This window comes from Dama dama, chromosome 28 (genome assembly GCF_033118175.1).
Source record: "Dama dama isolate Ldn47 chromosome 28, ASM3311817v1, whole genome shotgun sequence".
Lineage (NCBI taxonomy): Eukaryota > Metazoa > Chordata > Mammalia > Artiodactyla > Cervidae > Dama > Dama dama.
The window spans coordinates 20,566,599-20,584,093 of NC_083708.1; positions in this window are offsets into that span (position 1 = coordinate 20,566,599).

Consider the following 17,495-nt stretch of genomic DNA (forward strand, 5'->3'; position numbering starts at 1 on the left):
AAAAAAGCCTCATAAAGATGGGGCCCTAATCTGGTATGACTTATCTCCTGATAGGAAGATGAAGTGACCCCAGGAATGAGCATGCATAAAAGACCTTGTGAGGATACAGCTACAGAGCCACCTGCAATATGAGGAGAGAGAGTTCTCAGGAGAAACTAACCCTGCCAGCTCCTTAAACGTGAACAACCAGCTTCCAGAACTGTGAGAAAATACACTTCTGTTGTTGATGCCATGCAGCCCGTGGTACTTTGTAATGGTAGTCCTAGAAAACTAACACAGTACCTTTAGCAAATCACTTAAAGTTTTCAGCCACAACCAATTTCTATCCTCTTAACTTCTGACAATTTTTGGTCCATTTATTCTTGAGCTCTTTTACAGATAATGTTTCCTCTGCCTGTGTCTTAAATTGTTGGGATATGGTGGGGATGGGTTCCAGGTCTTCTCTTTTCAGTCTTTATTTGTTCTTAACAATCTTGTCCACTCCTTCGTCTTCAGTAACCACCCATTTGCTAATCGATCGCTATACCAATTTTCTAGCCTGTGGTGTTTTTTAAATTTCAGCTTTATTGAGCAATAATCGACATATAAAATTGTAAGATACTTAAAGTGTGTTAATTTGAAATTTGATTATACATTGCAAAAGGATTCCCCTCATTAGTTAGTTCATTCATCAACTCACACTTATCTCTCTTTTTCCTTTTTGGATGAGAATCTTTAAGTTCTACTTTCTTAGCAAACTTAAATTGTACAAATACCATGTTATCAACTACAGTCACCACGTTATACATTAGATCCTCAGGTCTTATTCACCTTAGAGCTAAAAGTTTGGTTAGCTAAAAGCTAAAAGCTTGGTTTAGCTAAAAGCTAAACCCTTTTACCAATCTCTCCCTACTTCCCCACAGCCTACCTTCTGGCAGTCACTTTTCTACTCTCTGTTTCTATGAGTTTGACTTTTTAAAAAAGAATCACTCTTTATCTGAATGATACCTTGCATTTCTTGTCTTCCTAGGCCTGACATTTTACTTGGCATAAACCTCATAGACCTCAGGGTCCATTCATGTTGTCATCTATGCACAATTTCTTACTTTCACATGGCAGAGTAATATCCCATATGTATATATGAGAGTTTATATATGTATTCATGAATATATATGAGCAAAATCTATTTCACTTGTTTGAATTTTGTGATATATTAAGTGGTACATTGGTACATTGATATATTAAGATACAGACATTTTAGGTATATTAATGATTTGAAATTTTTGACCCATGATTCTACAGTCATGATGGGAAAGCACTAAGGTTGGAATTTTACCTTCTTTTCAAATAGTTTTATTTTTCAAGTTCCAGTGCTTTTTTTGCAAAATTTATTTAGACTTCATTGATTCTTGCATTCCTAAAAATCTTCCCAGAGACACAATTTCCAGATTCTACTCTAACTTTATCCTTTTCAAATTTTGCTCAATATTCTCATCTTATTTGGATAGTGCTATCTTCCTGACCTCTTCTACACATAGACTTGCCTGAGCTAATAAAATAATGAATTGTATTTGGACAAGGTCTTGGAGGTTATCTCAGAGCAATTCCATCTCTAGTTACATAACTTTCCTGTGTTGGCGTGAAAAATTTTCAGGGATTTGGCATTCTCCATTATCTAAGGAAATCCTTTTCAGAGTTGAAAAGTTTTTCTCTTATTACTCCAAAATTGCCTCTGTGTTACTAACATCTAGAAGTCTTAACATTTAGAATTTTCTCCCATAGCAAAAACTGATTGTCCGTAAGGCAATACTTCTAATGTTTAAAATTAATTCAAGCAATTAAGATAACAGATTTGAAATGTTTGTCACCATGATTTTTCTCACTTCTGCTATTTTTGTAAATATTTAATTAATGCAATTAATTAATACACACCATTTGATGTTTGTGTTTCATTTTTATGTTTTTCCAACACACAAGACCTTTCAATGTCAGTATAATATTGTTTTATGTAGATGAGATTCCCTGGCCACTGTTGTACATTCTGAACTAAAAGTCCTTAGTTCTCAAGTGGGTCCCATTATCTAGCTTTATGCTTTGGCCACAGCCTGGCTGCTATTCTCAGGTTACTCTCCTTGGCTACTAAGTGATGATATTGGGACCAAAACCCCGGGCACAGTCATTAAGCTCAGCATCTAGATCTCATGACAAATGTTAGGTTCCAATGTCAAAGATAGGTTCAAATTAAACTTCTGTTAATTCAGCACTCCTCAATTTGTAGCTAGCTTTCTGAAACCTAGTGAGAACTTAGCAGTTACATATAAGTTTCTACTTTATGACCTCCCTAGCTAAGATAATTTTGAATCATAATCTTAGTTTCAAAAAAGTACATATATCTTTATCCAAGTTTCATTAAAATGTGAAATGGGATCCAATCTTGTGACAAACCAGTGGCTAACTTTCCATTGATCTACAAGACACTCTTAATCATTAATGCAATGCAAAGTTTTATAATCCGGTGCACTTTTACCCAATAACTCTAGAATTCGAGGTTCTTTAAAAATTTTTATAAAACTACTGTAACAATAAAAATGCCTTGCCTAGATAAATTCCATTATATCTGATTTATTACCCTAATCAAGCAATCAGGCAGTGAGTGAATTTGGTATACTATAATTTGTTTTAGTGAAAAAAAGTTATTTTCCTTATTAATAGACTACTGTCTGTTTTCTGTTAATATTACAGTCTCTTCCCTTTCACTCACTCCTGATCTTCTTGCTTAAGGAATATCTACAAATCCTTTAATACTGTTCCTATTATTTTGTACAAGTCTCAGTTTGTTCTGAACTTTATTCTTACAGATGCTGTTCTTAGAGGTGCATGCCACTCTTTCTTGTTTCTTCTTCAGGGATTTTCCATCCATCTGTGGTACATATTCTTTGAAAGGATTGTCTTTGATCAATCTGATACATTTTAAATATTTATATTTTCTTATACTATCCTGAAAGCCAACAGTAGTGTTCTGGATCAGAGACAAAATATCATGAATAGCAACAACTGTATTAGTTCTCCATGTCCTATTACTCTTTCTTCAGGATCGTAGCAATCGGGCAAAATGATCATATGGTAATACATGCAAAGGATTTTTCATACTATAGAAGAGGAAGTCCAAAACTATGAATGTGTAACTTTATTTGAGTTACACAGTACTCCTCTGTTCCTGAGACAGGGAAAGAAATCTTCCTTCCCTAATGGCTTAAAATTCTTCTCAAAGTAAAAGAACAGCTCTGGGTTTTATCCTTTGAAATGTAAACAAACACCAAGGAAGTAAATCCTTTAAATCTCTCTGAGATGGCTCACTTTTCAGTCATCTTTTAACCTTTCAAGACTTAGCCTTCAATTCAATTTGCAGTTTTCTTTTTTCTGAATGCCCTAATCATCCAGAAACATGAAAACATTTGTTACCTACACTCTCCATGAGATCTTTAATCCCTGTTATATTAAAGGGAAGTTCTGGTTAAGAAACAAATATTAATACTTATACCTTTTCATCATAAAATGTTGGAATAATTAGGGAGCAGATTTTTAATATGAAGAAATAAAGGATAATCAAAGGAAAGAAATATATCAGGTATATGTGGAAAGAGTAAGAGAATACACAGGTTGTACTCTTTGTCCAAATGAGATCCTTGCCTCCAAGGTTGTCATTTCAGTCAGTAAACTTTCTGTGTTTTTAGATAACCATTTCTCACATCTCTCAGAGGTATGACTGTCCACATGACCCATATTGGGCCGAAGTAATGGCTTAATGAGACACATGGTGCTAGATTCTTCCCTAGTTCTTCACATCCCTTAGTATCTTATCAAGATTACTATGATCATCTCTCCTTTCTACTATTAAACCTATCCCCATTCTCCATATAGCAAGCAGAGAGGTTTTTTTTAACATGCTGATATAGCCTTTACAATATTTAATAATTCATTATTTTACTTAAAACATATTCTAAACGACCACATTTAGAATGCAGTTCAAATTTGTTAACTCTCCTTTCTTGATTTGTCTCTAGTCAGCTCGCTAGCATCATCTTATCATCTTTCCTCACTATCTTTTCATCAGAGTGACCTATTCTGAGATGCTGAAATCAACAAAACAGTATCTTTCCACTTTAAGACATCTTCTATCAATTTGTTTTTCTGGAAATGTCCCTTCAGATGAGAACCAGGCCAACCCAATCTTCCCAAAATATCTTCTACTCCTCACCTATCAAAGCACAACTTGCAGCAGATTTGACTGGTGATCCACAAACCAAAGCATGTATTCCCCTCTCCAAAACATAGTTTTCAAAAGGAAGCAGTGCATTTACCATCTCTCTTGCAGGTAAGTGCAGCCATGTCACTAATTCTGGCCAAGGGAATATGAGTGAACATGCCACGTCATACATGAGGATTTAGCATCTGGCTTCTCTACTGTATGCCGCAAGTGGGTTGGATTTTGAATTCCCTTCTTGGGGAGTGGATATGCAGTAATATTTGATAGCAAGAGAGATAGACTGTGGAAGAAATGGTTAACTGTCCACCAAAAACGCATTTCCTTTTTTATATTATGAAGTTCAGATGAGAAGTACAAAATAGAGTTTCCCAGGTTTCCTTGCATCTAGCTGGGGTCCTGTGACCACTTCTATTCAATGCAAGTTGAATAAATGAGATTTGGCTCACCTTCAAGCCAGGCCTGTTAAATGTACCTGGATTTCTCTCTCACCTGCCACTACTAATTTTTCTCCAGTTCAGCCAGCTAGAAGCCATATTTAGAAAATAGCAGAGACTCTCTCAATTTAGTTCAGAAAGATGGCATGGAAGAAGACTGTTCTGCTGACAAATTCACTTGAACCCATGTTACAAGAACAAAAATTAAGTTTCAATCTTATTGGAGCAATTATACATATGTATAAATTATGCATATTTAACATTTATTAAATATTGCTTCCTCAGAGACCATTCCTATGTGTATAGTACCTATCAATTCTGGGTCACTTAGAAGATGGTCAGTAAATATTTTTAGGAGATCCAACCAGTCAATCCCAAAGGAAATCAGTCCTGAATATTCACTGGAAGGACTGATGCTGAAGCTGAAGATCTGATACTGTGGCCACCTGATCAGAAGAACTGACTCATTTGAAAAGACCCTGATGCTGGGAAAAATTGAAGATGGGAGGAGAAGGGGATGACAGAGAATGAGATGGTTGGATGGCATCAGCAATGTGATGGACATGAGTGTGAATAAGCTCTGGGAGCTGGTGATGGACAGGGAAGCCTGGCGTGTTGCAATCCATGGGGTCGCAAAGAGTCGGAAACAACTGAGTGAATGAACTGAACTGAGCTGAGATAACACATAATTAAAAAGAAAAAACAAAAAACAAGACTCTCATTTGAGTCTTGACCTCCAACATAATATTTCCTTTCCTAAAAATTTACCAAAGTAAATTCACAACTTAGATGTATTCTTACACTGATTTTTTTGTTATGTAAGATCAAGTTTCTATTTTTCCCTCAAATCCAATATAACACACCTAAGTTGTAACCTTTTCCTAATTTTATTTAGTCTGGATAGCTTCTTAGAAGTGTTACTGTCACACACAGAGACACAGTCATCACAGACAAGCAAAATTCCTGGAATTAGCAGGAAAATAAAAACCCTCCTGGAATTACCAACTCATTCTTTTGCTCTCTGAAGAAAATTAATGTGGTGTTAGGCTACAGATGAAGTGATGGTCCTTCTTTTAATATGATAAACATTGAATGTCATTGACCTCATTTTGACATTGACAATTTATTATTTGTTTCTTCACAAAAATATCTAGACTCTTTCCCATTTCACTCTGACTCAAGCCAACAATGAATTGGCCCCAGGCATTGGAAAATGGTTTTCTTTTTGTCTCTAGTACTGTATTTGGTTCAGCGCATTTCTAGAATCTAGCATCTACAACATATGGGCTCAAAACTTTCCTAAAAACTAAAAATATAGGAAATGAACAACATAGCTCAACATTACGGTGTGTTATTACCTAAAACTTTAATTCATTTTAATCTAGAAACTTGTAAGACTTATTTTTCATTGCAGCAAAAATGCTTCTTTCAATAAATCTATTTCAAGCCACATACAAGTTATCATGAAGTTATCATCAGAGTTTAAATGATTAGAGTTGACAATGTGGCAGAATTCTTATAATTCAAGGTTTCAAAAATAGAAAATCTTGTTATTGATTTTATTCAGTGTCTAAAACAATCATGAGTCTGAAGATGAGTTAGTAAAGTATGTAAAAATAAATTAAAGACTTTTGTGGGATGTTCTAAGGGTTCTGGTAGTGTTAGGGGAAGCACACTGATTGAAACCGCCCACCCTGGTCAGGTACCATAGTAACCATTTGCATGAGTTGTTTTATGGCAGGAGATCCTGATAAGGAATACGGAACTAATAGGCCACCACCAGCCGGAAGAGTTCGGGAAAGATCGAGAGGAGACACTACCTGTCCGTCCACGTCCCAGAATCCCTCTTGCTAGCATCCATCTTGGCTGAGCGATGCGTGCGCCACCAGGAAAGACTCTGAATTAGAATGATTGGCCAAAGACCACCCGGAAACTAATCCCATCACCATAAAACCCAAGACTGCGAGCCACGCGGCAGAGCAGTTCTCCTGGGTTCCCTTACCCTCCTGCTCTCCACCCGGGTGCCCTTTCCCAATAAAATCTCTTGCTTTGTCAGCACGTGTCTCCTCGGACAATTCTTTTCCGAGTGTTAGACAAGAGCCCAGTTTCGGACCCTGGAAGGGGGTCCTCTTTCCTGCAACAAATGGCGACCACGAAGGGACATCTTCTTCGCTGGGACTGACATCCTGACCACTCGGGGTACTCAGGGGCCAGCTTGCCTGCCAATGGACCAGACCCAGCGGCCGCAACTGGGACCCTTTTGTCCCTGGTCTCCTCCTGACGCGGACAACTGGCCAGAGTGCCCCGACCGGTAAGGAACAAGAGACTTTATTGACCTCCCTCCTCTTCCCTCTCTCTGTCCTCTCCTTAGCCCTTCCTATCCTTCCTGTTTTTCTAGTCCCCCGGTCCTGGACGCAGGAATCTGGTCGAAGGGCCTCAGCTTAAGCTGAGGATTGGAGACTGATCACCTCCTCTTGGCAGAGAACTCGAATTCTGGTTCTGGTAGGGCCGAGTTCCAGTCCTCCCTTCTCTGGAAGCCCAGGGAAAAGTCCCGTAACGCCTGGGTGTCTGCAGGTGGCAGGAGACGTCTGTAAGGCCACCCCTTTTTTCTCTTTCTCTCCCCCACTCCTGGACCTTCTGTCTCGTCCCACTCCTTTTCTCTCAACCTGGCCCTCTTCCCTCTCTTTGAAGACCCAAGTTATTTCCGCTTACTCTGTCTGTCAATACTTGGACCTGAAGTTCTGGGTCTTTGTAAGAGATTTTCAGAGAGGCTACGCCCTCTGCTCCCCATCAACTGTGCTTTCTGTTCCTGGGGAGACGATCGGGCGTTAGAAGCCCTCCATCGGGTGCCCTGTTTCTATAAATTCAGCCATTTAATTGCGCATTTGGCTGAGTGCTTCCACGTGGAAGTGATTGACGGGGTTCAGTATAGTCGCACCTGGTCTTGGGTGAAAATTAACACCCTAGATACATCCTTAGGGGTTAATTTACCTTTTGGGACCAGCCCTACAGCCCCATTGATTGTGCTTACTACCGAACATTTCCTTTGGCGCTTATACAATCAGGCCCTTTGGGACCAGGAGAGAGCTTACAATCTCTCTAGAGTCAGATATAGAGGCATCCACCCCAGTACTGGTCCCTTGGGAACGAGATATAGGCTATACCATCGCTAAAATGGGAAATAAGCCTAGCTTCCCTCTAGACACCCCGCTCGGTTGTCTTTTGGCCAACTGGGAGGGACACCAACTGGGAGGGTTAAAAAAAAAAAACTTATCAAATACTGTACTCAGTACTGGCCTACTTACTCCCTGGGAGGAGGGGAAAAATGGCCCCAGTCAGGATCACTTGGACACAACACCATTTTACAGCTCAGTCTATACTGCAAACGTGTGGGTAAATACAAGAAAGTTCCCTATGTTCAGGCCTTTATGGCCCTCTACCAGGATTCTGAAAAAAAAGGGAAAATATAAGCTTGAGGACTTCGATAAATGCTCTTCCAAAATCCTTTTAGCAAGGCCTGAAACAGAAGATCCCCTTGACCTTCTCTTGACCTCCCCTGCTTCAGCAGAGAGGCCACGAGGAAGGGAGGGTCAGACACGCCCGGAAGTCAGGAGCCCGGGCCCGAAAGACAAGAGATCAGAAGGGGAGTCACTCCCAGTCGCCTCGGCTCCTCCTCCATATGTCCCCTCCCCCATGGGGTTATGATCAGGAAGTAAGCTTTGTCCTCTACAGAAAAAAAGGTCATCCTCAGACAAAATCTGCCCCCTAAGAGAGGTACCAGATGGGGAGCGGGGAACTATGCACGTTCATGTTCCGTTCTCTATGCAAGACAATACCCAATGCAAGGAACAATTGGGTTCATATTCCGAGAACCCCCAAAAATTTAAGGATAAATTTGAGCGTCTTAGCCTTAACTTCTCCCTCACCTGGAGGGATATAATGGTCATCCTCACCCGGTGTTGTAATGATGAAAAAAAAGCTCGAATCCTAGATCAGGCTAGAAAAGTGGCTGATAAAAGACAGCGGGTAGATGTCAGTCTGGCCCCTGCCGAAGAGGCAATTCCCTCGACAGAGCCAGACTGGGATCCTAATACAAGGGCAGGAAAGGAATCCTTAAGACACCTCATTACTTGCCTACTACAGGGAATGACCCACGGTGTGCGAAAGGTTGTTAATTATAATAAGATAAAAGAGGTTACACAGGGAGAGAATGAAAATCCAGCTCTTTTTTTGGGCAGACTCACAGAAGCCTTTAAAAACTTTACCGAGACAGATTTAACAAGTATGGAAGGACGAGTCCTGTTGGCCCATTCCTTCATAACCCAGGCAGCCCCAGACATAAGGAAAAAATTACAAAAACTAGGAAAAGGACCAGAGACCCCAATTTCCGATTTGGTGGAGGAGGCAAATAGGGTGTTTTTGAACAGGGACCGGGAGGAGGAAGCAAGAAGGGAGCAAAAAGAAGTCCGAAAAGATAGGAAAATAGAGAGGCAGACCCAGGCCTTGGCCCAACAACAGGCTAAAATCCTGGCCTTGATTCATCCTGCCACTATGCGAGAGTCCCGGGGAGTGCAAGGAAAAAAAAAAGATCTTAACAATCCACCGCGGCTGAGCCGCACCCAATGTGCCTACTGCAGAGAGGATGGACATTAGAAAAGGGAGTGTCCATATCGCCCTAAGGGAAGGCATATGGCGACCCCTACACCTGCTCCCTCTGTGTTAGTTCTGGGCGACCAGGACTGACGGTGCCCAGCGGCTCGAGAAACCCCCGCGAATGGTGAGATCCAGATCACTCCTCTCGACCCTTGGGTGACTCTACAAATAGAAGGTAAGGATGTGAACTTTCTTCTAGACACGGGGTCTGCCTTCTCCGTTCTTCCTTTCCGATTAGGACCTTTAGACTCCCAGACTAAAATGGTGATAGGGGTAGATGAAAAACCCCAAAGCCGGAATTTTACTAAGCCCCTCCATTGTAAGGTGAAAAATTGGCAAGGAACCCACCCCTTCTTATACATCCCTGGTTGCCCTGCTCCCCTACTGGGGAGAGACCTTCTTTGCCGCCTCCAAACCAAAGTGACTTGGGGAAAGGTAGAAGTCGATAATTTTCTTTGCCTAGTGTCTAAATATTTACAGTCAGAGGTAGAAAAAGAAGAGTCTGTCCCTTTCCTAGATGAGGTCAATCCCCAGGTGTGGGATGTCTCCAGCCCTGGTTTAGCCATAAATGTTCCACCGGTAAAGATTTCTCTGAGGCCGAATGCTCCCTACCCCTGGAAAAGACAATATCCCTTAAAACCAGAAGCTCTTGAGGGTCTTAGACCATTAGTTAACAAATACCGAGATACTGGAATTCTAATCAGCTGTGAGTCCCCCTGCAATACTCCAATCTTGCCCGTTAAAAAACCAGATGGATCTTGTCGATTCGTCCAGGATCTAAGAGCTGTTAATGAAGCTGTGGTTCCCATCCACCCCATAGTCCCAAACCCGTATACCCTCCTATCCCAAGTCCCAGGAAAAGCCAAGTACTTCTCAGTCTTAGATCTTAAAGATGCTTTCTTTTGCATTCCTCTCCATCCTGAATCCCAAAAACTCTTTGCTTTTGAGTGGCGGGACTTAGAAACGAGGGAGACCATACAACTCTGCTGGACTTGACTACCACAAGGGTTTAGGGATAGCCCTCATATCTTTGGGACTTCCTTGGGGAGAGAACTAAGGAAATTAACTTTAACGAACAGTAGTCTAATACAGTATGTGGATGACTTGCTCATAGCTAGTCCAGATTTTACCAGCTCTCAAATGGACACTATTAAAACTCTAAATTTCCTATATGAAAAGGGTTATCGAGTATCCCCCAAGAAGGCTCAGATTAGCTTAACCCAAGTAAAATACCTTAGATTTATAATTACAAAAGGAAAAAAAATGCTTGACCCCGAGAGGAAATCCCTCATCTTAAATACCCCGTACCCCCAAACAAAAAAACAGCTTAGGGGATTTTTAGGAATGACCGGGTTTTGCAGGATCTGGATTCCTAATTATGGCAATCTGGCCAAACCCCTATATGAAAAGTTAAGGGGGAAAGAGGAAGAGCCACTCGACTGGGATGAGACCTGCAAGGTGGCCTTTAATGCCCTAAAAGAGTCCATCACTACAGCCCCAGCTTTAGGCCTCCCAAACCTGGAGAAGCCTTTTAGACTATGTTTCTGAAAGGATAGGAACTGCTCTTGGGATGTTAGGGCAGATGATGGGGCCCGTATTACAACCCGTGGCTTATCTCTCAAAACAACTAGATGAGGTGGCCAGAGGGTGGCCCACTTGCCTCCGGACAGTAGCAGCCACCGCTCTTATGGTTAAGGAGGCATCTAGGCTGACCCTGGGTCAGCCCACCACAGTGTATACGCCTCACCAGGTGCAAGCAGTCTTGGAAACTAAAGGGGACAGGTGGATGACAGGGGGAAGGATCACCCAATACCAAGCCCTCCTCCTTGACACTCCAAAAATAAGGTTGAGGGTCTGCCAGACTTTAAATCCAGCAACCTTACTGCCAGATCCCCCTACTTCCCCTCTGGATCACCAATGCATACAAATCATAGACGAGTTATACTCTTCTCGCCCGGACCTATCAGAGACACCTTTATCTGACCCAGAGGAAACTGGTACACAAATGGCAGCAGTTTTGTAGAAAAAGGAGAGAGAAAAGCAAGATATGCAGTAGTGAGCCTAGAAAAAACTAAAAAAAGTGGGTCTCTTCCCCCAGACACCTCAGCCCAGAAAGCTGAACTTTTTGCCCTGACAAGAGCTTTGGAGTTAGGAGAAGGAAAGAGGATTAATGTGTATACGGACTCTAAGTATGCTTTCCTCATTCTGCATGCCCATGCAGCAATTTGGAAAGAAAGAGGGATGCTCAGTGCCCGAAGCTCTCCTATTAAACACAAAGAGCTCATTCTCAGGCTCCTGGAGGCAGTCAAACTTCCTGCAAAATTAGCTGTCATCCACTGCAAGAGTCACCAAAAGGGGCAAGAAAAAGAGGCCCAGGGAAATAGGAGAGCTGATCAAGAGGCAAAACGAGCTGCCAGGGAAGCTACCCCTGCCACTGCTATCTGCCCCCTTTTCCCAAGGAAACCCTGACTCCAGATTATACCCCAGAGGAACATTCCCGATATGCTGAGCGGGGGTGGGAGATTGGGTCACATGGGTGGTTTCAGACTGATCAGGCCCAAATAATACTCCCTGATTCTCAGGTTTGGAAAATTACTAACTCCTTACATAAGAGCACCCATTTTGGAAGAGATAATCTAGAAATCTTGCTTAAGTCTATTCTCTACCATCCCCAGTTAGCTAAGGTTGTTAGACAGGTCACACAGAATTGTGATACCTGTCTAAAAAATAATCCAAAAACCAGACCCTTGCCATCTCCTCTAATTAAACCTGTCCAACATAGGGGATCATACCCAGGAGAGGACTGGCAAGTAGATTTTACAGCCATGCCAAAGACCCAAGGGTTTTCTTATTTGCTAGTCTTTATTGACACATTCACAGGATGGATCAAAGCGTTCCCTACTGAGACAGAGAGAGCTACAAAAGTCTGTAAGGCTCTGCTGAAAGAGATAGTGCCTAGGTTTGGGCTGCCTCGGTCACTTCAGAGTGACAATGGGCCCTCATTTACAGCCACGATATCCCAAAACCTAGCCGCATGCTTAGGCATAAAATACCGGCTCCACTCATCCTGGAGGCCTCAAGCTTCAGGAAAGGTAGAGAGAGACTTCTGCTCTGCTAGGCAGGCCTACGCCCTGACACAGCAGGAAGAAGTTACAGAAGAAAGAGACCTCCGCCCCAATTCCCAAGAAGCATCTTGAGTATGAAGTCTCTCAGGGGGGAGTTGTTAGGGGAAGCACACTGATTGAAACCGCCCACCCTGGTCAGGTACCATAGTAACCATTTGCATGAGTTGTTTTATGGCAGGAGATCCTGATAAGGAATACGGAACTAATAGGCCACCACCAGCCGGAAGAGTTCGGGAAAGATCGAGAGGAGACACTACCTGTCCGTCCACGTCCCAGAATCCCTCTTGCTAGCATCCATCTTGGCTGAGCGATGCGTGCGCCACCAGGAAAGACTCTGAATTAGAATGATTGGCCAAAGACCACCCGGAAACTAATCCCATCACCATAAAACCCAAGACTGCGAGCCACGCGGCAGAGCAGTTCTCCTGGGTTCCCTTACCCTCCTGCTCTCCACCCGGGTGCCCTTTCCCAATAAAATCTCTTGCTTTGTCAGCACGTGTCTCCTCGGACAATTCTTTTCCGAGTGTTAGACAAGAGCCCAGTTTCGGACCCTGGAAGGGGGTCCTCTTTCCTGCAACAGTAGAGCAGAAACATCATGGAAAGCATCCTTCAAATGCTTTTTGGTGATTTATTTAAAGCTTTTCACTGAATATGAAGTCTTCATTTTTATACAATCCAACAAAATCTCCAAAAATATGTATTCTTAAGAACAATTTCATGAAAACAAAAATCATTATCACATTTTGAGATATCTATCTTTCAAGGGAAAAAAATTCACTTCCTTGGTAGGCCTGTGAAAGCTAATGAAGTCAGAGATTTACATGAGAATTTGCTAAATGTAAATATTCCAAATTTCAGCTATAGAAAAGTTTTAGTGAAATTCTTGTAATATTTAACACCCAGTAGGTGATCAGCTCTCTCAGTTTGCTTGAGACTGTTCATGAGGGCTTTAGTCTCAGCTTGGCTGAACTTAAGATGTTTCTTCCTGACTCTTGGCCCCTGATTTCCCTTTTCTTAGAGCATTTACCTTAGGAAACTTGGAGTTGTAAATCATTTTCTGACCCTTTGTGATGTAAATCTTCTCACAGTCATTTGATAGTTTCACAACACAGGGATGTCTTTCTGGGGGACCTGGGAGTCATCTCTTTGATATAAATCATTTGATTATAAATCACCATGAGAGGTAGCTTGTTACCTCCTAGTTTCCATGGGAGGCAAGAGCCTAACTTCAATAAACCACCATTAGCAAACACAAATGACCTAACCCTATTAACCCATTTCCCCACTAGTATTTTCCAATACTTTTCCACTAACTCACCCTAGAGCTTAAGAACCTTTTCACCTTTGTTTCAGTGAAGTTGAGTTCAGTTTCTCTCTCCTATTGCAGTAGTCTTGAATAAGGTGTTCTTTGATTATTTAACTCCATTTGATGCATTTTCTTTCAACAGGACTTTCCCAGAGTTAGTACTGAAAATCCAAGTACCAGAAACCAGCTTAGACCCAGGCAAGCTGAAACAGCTAGGCTTGTTTATTTTTAGTACAACGCTTAAGCTCATTTAAGGGTGGTTCTGAAGCCTGATTTTCTCCCAGAATAGTGTGAGTTGTCAATGACTATACTATTGTGTGTGGTGTCTGCACATCATTATTCTGTTGGACAGAGTAGGTGATCAGTAAATATTTGTAAATATTTGTCAACTAATAAATGGAGATTACTCAACAAGGATATAAACACGCTAATGTCTTTGAGGCATTTGCCTTTATTGATGAATGCAGAATATAGGATGACCCTTGTTCACCTACCCATTCATTTAGTGACTCATTAACTTCTTCATCTATAAATTCAACAAACAGATATTAAGAAACTCCCATTTATTAACCTAACAAATTTGTCCTTGCCCTTTTTTTTTTGTCCTTGCCCTTTTAATAGTTCATAGCCCAGAAGGAGAAATAACAGTGAATAAAAAACAAAAAAATCAATGACAAAAATATCACACACACACACAATTTAATCTGTGAAAAGTCTTGTGTGATATGAAAAAATATCTTCCATTTCCACTCTTTATAATCTTTTAAAAGTCCTAAGATATTTAAAGATGGAAGATTTGATTTTGTCACAGTTATGCAATTATTGTTACAAATGTCATGTGGTGGTTTCATATATTCATTCAATATACTAAACTGTTAAGAATGAAAGAACATGTCTATCTACTGAGGTTTTATACTGACAGCTATAACAATTTGGAATTTTAGGAAACTATTCCTGCCTTTCAGAGAATTATTGGAAATGCTAAATAGTGAATTTAAAATTCATATTTTAGAACATGAAAAGAAGAACATGAACATGAAGAGTCCTTTGGGGGAGCTTATCTTGTGAGCTAATAGCCCCCACATGGCCAAACAGATGGAATTTTGCTACTGACATCAATTTTTCCTATCATTCTGGGAAACAAACAGTGATTCCTATTCCAAGTAATACCAGATAAAGACTGATATGGCCATATCTGACTAAGATTTGAGGATGGTCATTGGAGCATAAGTGACTTTTTTGCCTTTCTTTTGACACAATAGAATAGTTTGATGTGCCTGTGTGTGTGCATGTATGTGTTTGACTTGAGAAGTGCTATTTTAAATGAGTATATCCAGATGGAGCTGTTATGTTTTTGCTGTGGCTATTAGGGTAAAAATTACAGTGCTTAAAAGTGACTGAAAAAAATGTTTTCTAGTAATGTTTTTCAGGTCTCCGAGCCCAGTGTTGATTAATCGAGCATGCTTCATTCAACTTCACAAAGATTCTTGAGGAGTTGCCAGAAAAGGGTAGACTGAACATTTGTGAAATATTTCAGCAGAGGTGTCAGCTTATTCAGGATTCACAGTTCATGATGAACAAAATTTCTACATGCCTAAATACTTGTTAAAGTGGTACAAATTCATTGTGTAGATGTGAAATTTGTGTTGTTTAGGACTGTTTTAATTGCAAATAACAAATCTCAACATGAACTGGTATAATCAACAATCACAAATGAATTTACTGCCTTTATAACTTAGCCATCCAGATAAAGGATGCTAATATAACGACACAGTGAATAAGTCATTAGTCATCTAATTTTTTTCTTGTCTTTTTGCTCCATCTTCCGTGGTACTAATGTTCATTTTCAGTTCTACATGGTGCCCCCAGGATCTTCTTTTATGAAGACTGTAGTTCTATATCTCATATTAGCTCAGCAATTCATGCAGAGGAAGAAAAAGGCTACACCCCTGTGGTTTTCCTGGCTTGAACTGTGTTTTAGGTTCATCCTTAAATTAAATATCAAGGCCTGTGTGATGAGATGAATTGATTGGATAAAGTCTGTTCAGGCTCATTTCAACAGTATTACTGCCACACTGCTGGGAGAAGTAAACTTCTCCAAAGGTAAATCAGGTAATTTAGATTGAAGGAGGGGGAAACAGATGTTTCATATTCTCAAGGCAACCACTAGAAGTTCCCATACAATTTATGCAAAGATTAGCTGTCAAATAGTCTCCTCCAACATGTCTCATAGACAGTGAAGTAATATCCTTGCAATGTTCTTTCATTTTCCACTTTATTGATCCCTTCCAAAAAGGACTCTAGGATTATATTACTGAGTTTTCCATGCACCTACTTTCTAATCTGCTATTCTTTGTCTACCCAAGGCTCTCCAACCTCATGTGCCATGTGTGTGCTAAGTCACTTTAGTTGTGATTCTTTGTGATTCTATGGATCCATAGCCCATGAGGCTCCTCTGTCCTTGGGATTCTCCAGGCAAGAACACTAGAGTGGATTGTCATACCCTTCTCCAAGGGGTCTTCTGGACCCAGGGATCTAACCTGGGTCTCCTATGTCTCCTGCCTTGGAAGGGGCTTCTTTTCCACTAGCGCCATCTGGGAAGCCCTGTCCAACTTCTCAGCCTGTGCCAATTTTAAGATGCACATGAAATCCCTATTCTTTTATTTACCCACACAGGAGCATTTGGTGGCCTATCAGGTAGAACTTCAGTGACACATTATAACTGGGCTCTACACCATTATCTAAAGAAAACTTTCTTTCCTTTCCTTGAAGAGATAGGAACCAGTTTTTGCAAAATTTTCTTCTTGGAAAAGAGGAAATTCATTTTTACACACACCTGGAAAAGTATGCTCTTTTCATCAAAATGAGCAGAATGTTTCTTTAAAGTGCTAAAAGAGAAAAGTAAAATCAATTTTAGTTTAACATTTATATTGTGTTATAATATTACCAATGTATGTCTTTGATGAGAAAAGATGCACAGAGAAGGCTCTGAATTAGTTATAAAGTCATACTAACTCAGGTTTTCTATCTTCAGATAACTTAATTAAAGGATAAGATGACAATAATAATAACAAACACACATTTTTAGCATGTACTGTGTACCAGGCAATGTCCAGACATGTAATATTTTTTTTATTCTCTCATTAGCTCTATGAGATAGGCAATATTATTACCTACATTTTAAATAGAACTAAGTTACAGAGTACTCAAGCAACTTGCCCCAAGGGGCACAGGCAGTGCTGGGTTGTGAATATGGACAGTTTGTCTTCAGAATCCACAATTTTTTTTCAACCTCAAACCCTATTCTATTATGGATTTGTTTCTGAGTTGTTGGTAACCCAAAATGTGACTTAGTGACATGATGAAATGCGCTGTCAGAAAGATGATTCTATTTATTTTATTTTTTAGATAAAGACTAGGAACAAGTCTATTTAGGGAGAATTTGATGCTTTTTCTACTTCTATAATTCTAAGGAATACCAACTAGCTATTGTGCCCCACTCCATATGAGAAAGCTAAAATGGGACCATGAGTTTGAGAATGTCATGAGCTTTCAGATCTTTTACCCCAATCTCCTATTATTTTTACATCATTTCTGTGAGTCTTCTCTAGAGTTTCTATTTATTGTTCAGTGATGAGGACCTAAGTCATGGTTGAGAATTTTTGGAAAAAGGCAGAAGATCAATAGAATTGGTCTTTTAAGAATTATTAAAATTTGACTGATGTTTGCCC